The sequence below is a fragment of the Apium graveolens genome, chromosome 10 (assembly GCF_009905375.1).
Source record: "Apium graveolens cultivar Ventura chromosome 10, ASM990537v1, whole genome shotgun sequence".
NCBI classification, from domain to species: domain Eukaryota; kingdom Viridiplantae; phylum Streptophyta; class Magnoliopsida; order Apiales; family Apiaceae; genus Apium; species Apium graveolens.
The window spans coordinates 173,772,183-173,779,994 of NC_133656.1; the positions used below are offsets into that span (position 1 = coordinate 173,772,183).

The 7,812-nt window shown below is 34.2% G+C and overlaps 1 long non-coding RNA gene across 1 annotated transcript; it reads right to left on the bottom strand.

The window, feature by feature from the left end:
* Positions 1-747: 747 nt before the first annotated feature.
* LOC141689916 (uncharacterized) lies at positions 748-2,315 on the bottom strand. The gene is made up of 3 exons (XR_012562600.1): positions 2,181-2,315; positions 2,004-2,069; positions 748-832 (listed from the first exon to the last, which is right to left on the bottom strand). It is a non-coding gene; the product is annotated as an uncharacterized LOC141689916 (long non-coding RNA).
* Between the last annotated feature and the right edge of the window lie 5,497 nt (positions 2,316-7,812).

Here is a 7,812-nt window from a genome sequence, read left to right on the forward strand (position 1 = left end):
AGGTTCTTGCATCAGAACCTGTGACAGTAGAAGCTGAAGAGTCAACTCTTTAGAAGGAGAAAGCAGCTGAAGCTTCTGGCATTCAGAAAAGAAAGAGGTCTTCACATTCTGATACAGATCATGTCACCCCTCCATCTAGAAAATCAAAATCGAGGAAGACTAGAGCAGGTGTGCATATTGCACAAATTCAATCTGAGCATACTGAAGATGTTGAGGAAGGGGATCAGGAATATCTGATCTCATCATAACCTATTATGATTGAAGCCCTGCCAACAACTAAAGAAGTTCTAATTCAGGAATCTGAAATTCCTGAAGTCCACAGATCAGAACCTGTACAAGAATCTATGATTTCTCCACCTCACTCTCCATTCAAAGAAACTGCCTCAGTTGAAGATTTTAGGGGTGTCAAACGGATAATTCAGATACGGATTTGTCCATATCCGTATCCGTATCCAGAAACAAAAAACCGTATTCGGATCCGGATCCGCAAATTTTAGGGAAAAAATATCTGTATCCGTATCCGCCGGATATTATCCGGATACGGATAATATCCGGATCCATTTTTCCAAAAATAACCAAAAACTAAAATTACATTCTGAGACTAACTAAAAAATAGATTTTATAGCATTCAATATCAAATGTATAACTTCTAATTTAGCAACATACTTAACAGAAGCTAGGGCATTCATGCCAAAATTTTGGAACAAAATATCACTACTAAGTCTGCAATAATTTTTAAGAAGAAACAGTAGTAGTAGTAGTATTTCTTTGTCCACAGACCACAGCCCCATAATCAGCACGCTCTTTCCAATTTCTCCAGTAAAAGTAGAACCTGAAAAATGTTTACAAACAGCATTAGCAAATACTATCTTTTAATTAAGTTAAATAGGCTTACATTTTAGAACAAGTCAACGGGTTACTTCACCATAAGCTAATAATTTTTTTTAAATAACTCAACCCTAGTCATCGTTCCCTACAATATTTATCAATGTAGCACGACCAATGCAAACAGAGAAAAGCTAAGCATTCTAAGTTTAAATTTAAAAACATCCATAGGCATCAGGAAAGTCATGTCCAGATTTTTATTTTGAAAGACCGTAACATTAAAAAAAAGGCTCCCAATTGTAGTAGGAGAGCAACTAGTACAAGGAAGGGGAACAGACTCGAACAAACGAACAAACAAGGTAACAGGAAGGTGCCTTACTGCAAGGCATAGACTACATCAACCAGAAAGAAAACAGTAGACACTATTAACTCGAAACTACTCCTAAAACTTCATGACTGAAAACCCTTACTGACTTCAAGCAACAACAAAAGATTACTACAGTTTAGAAGCAAGACGGCATGGTCATGATATTTGTCCCCTGCATACTGAACATCAATCCAACATCTTTATAATGGTCAATCCTGGAATATCAGATCTATAATAAGCTTTGTGCTGACAGAACTGTGACAAGACTAATACCATTTTTGAATTAGCACAGATCTCGTTTTTCCTTGTTTAGCCAAAATATCAGCCTCCTTATTCCACCTTTTATTAACATAAACCAGGGATATATTGGGAAAAGAGAAGCACAGAGTTTTAATTTCTTCATATCCTTGCCTCGAATCTACAATCCCTGCTTTAGCATTTTAGAATAGATGATGGTTGAACAAACATTTTGGTGGCTTCACATATTCGATTATACAAGTAGGAATGTTTTTGCAATGTTCAAAGTGTGTAAAAGTTTGTACAAATCCAACAAACTGAACATATCAAAGCACCCTGTAAATAATCTATTCATCCAAGATTGGTCACAATTACAGTAGTTTACAAAGAAACCAAAAACTATACAATAACTATCACATATTGCAGAGAGATCAAGAACACAAGTAAAATGAATATTATAAACACTGGTCTATCAGAAGTCATTAATTACCTAATAGGAAGCAATTAGTACCAAAAATCTTATATTAAGCTAAAAATACTCATTTGGATCATATGGTTTTAAACAAAGAAATACCTTGTTCCATTATCGACTATTTAGCTACTACGATGTATGAATTGGAAAACTCGACTACAGTTAGATCTACAACCCAATCAAACAAGAAATAAATCATCAATTTGTTAGATTAAAAAACAAGAATAGAATCAGATTACATATCATATTTGGAAAAATTAAATCAATATACGAATTTACCTTATATGCTAATTGAATCCATGGTAAGATCTAGGTTTAGGATTTGGCCATTTAGGTTAGAAACGAATAAGAGCGTTGCTGGCTTGCTACGGCGGGTTTAGGATTGATCGATTGGAAGATACCCAGGTCACGAAGAGTCGATGATTAGGGATTTTAGATTAGGTAAACTCTTTAAGAATTTGTCGACCATGTATATAAAAAAATTGAATAATGTTTTTAAAGTAAATGTTGTAAATTGTAATATAAAAATATAAATATATAATAAAATTATATGATTACTATATTATTAAGTTATATCATATATGGAATATATATATATAATATACTCTCAGATACGGATATTTTCGGATACGGATACCCCTATATCTGTATCCGTATCCGTAATCACCGGATTCGAATAGGGATAATATCCGCTTTATTTCGGATATGGATAATATCCGCTTTTTTTCGGATACGAATACGATTTTTTCGGACGAATATCGGATTTTTTTAATTTTTTTGACAGCCCTAGAAGATTCAGAGTTAAGTCCTGATATTGATATTCCCAGGTTGAATATTCCAACTATTTTGTATCTGGAAGCACCACCAGCAAAAGAGTCAACTCCACATGTTTCTCCAATACTAAATGCTGAAATTCCTACTATACCAATTCTGGATTTGGAACCTGAAGATCAGAATTTGGAAACAGGTGAAGTTGCTACAGAATCTCCTTCAATTACACACACTCTGGTGTTATCAGAAGATGATGAGATTCCATCAAATTCTGGAGACATTGCTCCAGCAAGTGCTCCAGTCAATGCTCCAATTCTTGGCAAGGAGACACTGTTTAAATTTGATGAAGAAGATGCTCATATTCCTTGGGAGGACACTCACAGAGGAGTTCAATGGACAAAGAAGTGGAATGAACCTGACTTCATTCCCATCCCAACTGTTCTGACAGATCATGTTGCAAAAACTGATGAGTTACTGATAAATTCTGACTTCAAAACACAACTTAAAGTCACTGCTCTCAGTACTAAAACTCTTCAAGGTCTACACTCCAAGACTCATGCAAATGTTGATAAACTTCATGAAACAGCTGATAAGCTAGACATGATGCTCAAACTAGACAATAAGAGGTTTATCAGACCAATTCAAGAAAAAGTGGATGCTATTGAGCTTGTTCAAGACAAGCAGCAGGCCCAACTAGATAAGGTCTTACAAAATCAAGCTGCTCAACAAACTCAGTTAAATGAGATCCAATCTTCAGTGGAACTCCTTCTTTTTCTACTCTTGACAGATGATTCCAAAAAGAGGGAGGAGGTAGTTAAGTCCAAATGCTCAATTATCAAGGAACTGAAAAAAAGGATGATTCTGAAGATGACCAGGGAAACCCTAGCAAGGGTAAAGGTCAAAGTCAAGGAAAGCAAGTTAGCAGAATTCCTATTCAGAAAGTACATGATAGTAAGATTTCTGATAAATCTACTATTTAGAGGAGTGATAAGGAAGGAAAGAAGACTTCAGCTACAGATCAAACTTTGTTGCTCACAAGTTCAGAAATTGAAGATCAAGTTCTGATAGCAAGTTCTAATAATCAAATTCTTATGACAAAGTCTGATGTTCTCATTCAAGGTGGAAGTCAAGACTCGAAGAAATTCATGCAAACCTTAAATTTCATGGGAAAGAAGGCAACCTTCTTTTATAAGGATCCTAAGATTCAAGCCTTAGATGAGGAACTTGCAAAGACTCTGTTCCTTAAGGATAATCTAGGAGTGAATTTAGAGGAACTTAGAGAAGAAGAAGCAAGATTTAATGCTGAAAAGTCAAAACTATAGTCTAAAGCTTATAATGCAAAGAAGCCTCCCAAACCTAAGGAGAAAGGTATAGTAATAAGAGAAAGATATGCCACAGAGGTTCCTAGATCAAGGACTAGATCTCAAACTACTACTGATCCCAAAGACAATGGAAAAGGAAAAGTTAGGGAGAAAGTCAAGAAACAGAAGATGAAGATTCCTCAAATTCTGATGGATCCTGTGTGCAAGATGGTTCAAGTCTTTGATGATACTGTTGCTGAAGATGAAATAGTTGAAACTCTGAAGAGAAAGAGGGTGACAGAAGAATCTAAGACAACCTTTGACATAGCTCAAGTTGTTCACAGTGAAGATATTTCAGAATAGCAAGCTACAGATGAAACTGCAAATCCTGACCAATTCATCAAGACATCAACCTTTGACACTGCTCAAGTTGACATAGACAGCTTAACACTTGATCAGAAAAAGAAGCTGATATGGAACAAAGCTACTCCAGTGGAACCTAAGACCAATCTAATGTTGAATCAGCTTGTATCTTTTGGGGTTAGACCTAAACAAGTTAAAGACAAGTCTAAGTAAGGTTCTGACAAAGAAAAGAGACAAATAGGAGTAGAAGTTACTCTCAGAGATCCTTTCATTTTGACAGACAAACCATATAAAGAAATCAAATAAAATCACCTTGATAAAATGTTGTCTGCTCAAATTGTCATGGATACTCATGATGAATCAGAAGTTAAATAAAAATTGATCCTGTTTCTCAATGATGGCAGAACTTACAGAGTAGCAGATTCTGATGTGCTAAAGAAGTCTGTCAAAGAGCTTTAACATATTCACTACCTTCTGGAAGTAAAATCTGATGTTACAAGAAGATGGTCAGATTACATTTTGAAGGCTATAAGAGATCTTCTTAGAATTTCTGGTGCAAAAGCTTCTGAATACATTCCAAAAATTACTGAAGATGATGGAAGGGAAGTTTCTATGAAGAAGAAGTCTGCCAAGATTGAAGTAATTCTGAAGGGAAAGTGTTTATGCTACAATGAAGAATCTTCACATCCCAGAGTTATCAGACTTGAAGATGGGCTTGAAAGAACATCAATTCCTGCACTCAGAGCAGCCATTTATCAGACTGGTGATAATGAAGATGAAGAACTGATGCAAGTCAAAGCACAGTTAGTTGAAGTTCTGAGAAATGCTGAGGACAAGCTGGTAACAGACTTTACAAGGAATCACTATGGATTCAGATTGATCCAGTGATATTGGTAAAGTTACATGTACTGTAAGTTGTATTTAGCTGTTTAAAATAATATCTCGTTGCATTTGTACTTAAATGTTTTTTACATGATCAAATTTGTTAACTTGTATATTTTTCATAATTTATAAGTTGGGGAAGATTGTTAGATATATTTGTGATGTCATGTCTAATCTGATTTGTTTAGTTTCAGAACTTAGTATCAGAACTTAACTGGAAATCAGAACTTACTGAAGACTGGAAGTTATCAGAACTTAAGGCGTCAGAACTTATATCAGGATTTAAGTGCGGGTACACTTCAGATAAGGAAAGCAGCTAATTTACAGGAGAGGATCTGGATTAAACAAGTAAAGATATGCATGAAGAATTGGACAGCTATAGGACTGCAATAGATAATCTCTGATTGATGTATTCTAGGAAACAGGATCATTATCATATCAATTAGGAGATATCTTGTAATTGTGTAGTATATAAACATAGATTAGGGTTTCCACTAGAAGTGTTATCATTCACGAGAATATTATTCATTGTAACCCTAGCAGCTCTTAGTGATATTATACATCACTGAGAGAGTAGATTAAACCTACTGTAACAGAGTTTGATATATTGAATAAACTTGTTTTCTGTTACATACTTATGTTTATAATCGAATTGATTATAAATACCATATTAAACCCCCTTCTACAGTATCATTGAGGCCTAACACACTCATCTGACTCTTATCGAGAACTAGACAGTGACTTATCGAGATGTCAAATAAATGCCCAGTTTGTCCTGAATGGACTGAATTTTTTTCAATTTTATTTTAATAAATCAAAATAAAATTAGAATGATTTTATGTCAAAAGTAATTTACTAAAATAAATAATTAAATTATTCAATTTCTAAGTTATCGAGAAGTCTAAAATGTATATTTGTAGAGAACTCTATGAATCAACATATAACGAGATCTCTACAAGAGTTATCGAGAAGTCATAATGAGGCTTGTCGAGAAGTCCTTCGAGAAGTCAGGAAAAAGACTTATCGAGAACTCTATCGAGAAGTCTCAAAATGACTTATCGAGAAGTCACTTAGACTTATTAAGAACTCAGTTCTCAATATACTTTTGTTCTATTTAGTTATATCTTATATTAATTTCACACACTGAAAATGTGAATTAACATTTAGACATTTTTTCTCAGAATTTGAAAAAATCCAAGTTGAGTTTTGAATTTTGAAAAATAAATATACAAAAAATTGTTAAATATTTATAAATCATATTCCAGTTAACTTTCAAGTAAATGAAATTAATTTTGATTCATTAGAAGTTAATCTGCTGCAACATATTAGTTGAGTTCTTGCCTTTAGGACGGAGAATTTAACATTCCAATTTCACCAACAAGTCTAGTGAAAGTTTCTTCATCCAAAGGTTTAGTGAAAATGTCAACTAATTATTTCTCTGTAGGAACAAAAATGAGCCCAATAGTATCATTTGCAGCATGTTCTCTAATAAAATGATACCTTACATCAATGTGGGTTAGTACTAGAATGATTAATTGGATTATCAATAATAGATATAGCACTAGTATTATCACACATAATTGGAATTTTGTGTAACACTAGGCCATAGTTCATTAATTGATTTCTAATCCAAATCACTTAGGCACAACAACTTCCAATAGCTATGTATTCAGCCTCAGCTGTGAAAGTTGACAAAGATCGTTGTTTCTTACTGTACCAAGATACAAGTCTTTGACCAAGAAATTGACAGCTTCTATTAGTTCTCTTTCTGTCAACCCTGCATCCAGCAAAATCTACATCTGTGTATCCAACAGCTTCAAATCCAGTTCTCTTAGGATACCATAATCCCAAGTTTGGTGTTGCCTTTTAAGTATCTGAAAATTCTTTTCACAACCATCAAATGTGATTCCTTTAGATTGGATTGAAATCTTGCACACAGACATATTGCAAACATAATATCTGGTCTACTAGAAGTTAAGTACAATAAAGATCCAATCATTCCTCTATAACCTGAAATGTCTACACTTTTCCCTTTCTTATCTTCATCCAATTTTGTAGTTGTATACATGGGTGTTAATGCGGGTGAACCATCAACCATTCCAGATATCTTCAATAAATCTTTGACATACTTGGTTTGGCTGATGAAACTTCCATCACTTCTTTGACTGACGTGAAGTCCAAGAAAGTAACTTAATTCTCCCATCATGCTCATCTCATATTCACTCTGCATGAGTCTTGAGAATCTTTGACAAAAAATTTCATTTGTAGAGCCAAAGATAATATCATCCACACATAGATTTGAACTAGGATCATATCATCACCATGCTGCTTGTAGAATAGAGATTTCTCAATTGTTCCTCTAGTGAATCCATGTTTTAGCAGAAATTCTGACAATATGTCATACCAAGCTCTAGGTGCTTGCTTTAATCCATAGAGAGCCTTTAGTATTTGATAAACAAAATCTGGAAATTCTGGATCTTCAAAGCTAGGTGGTTGTTGCACATAAATTTCTTCCAACTCACCATTAAGGAATGCACTCTTTATATCCATTTGATATACTTTAAAATTTGAGTGTGAAGCAAGTGTAAGAAAGA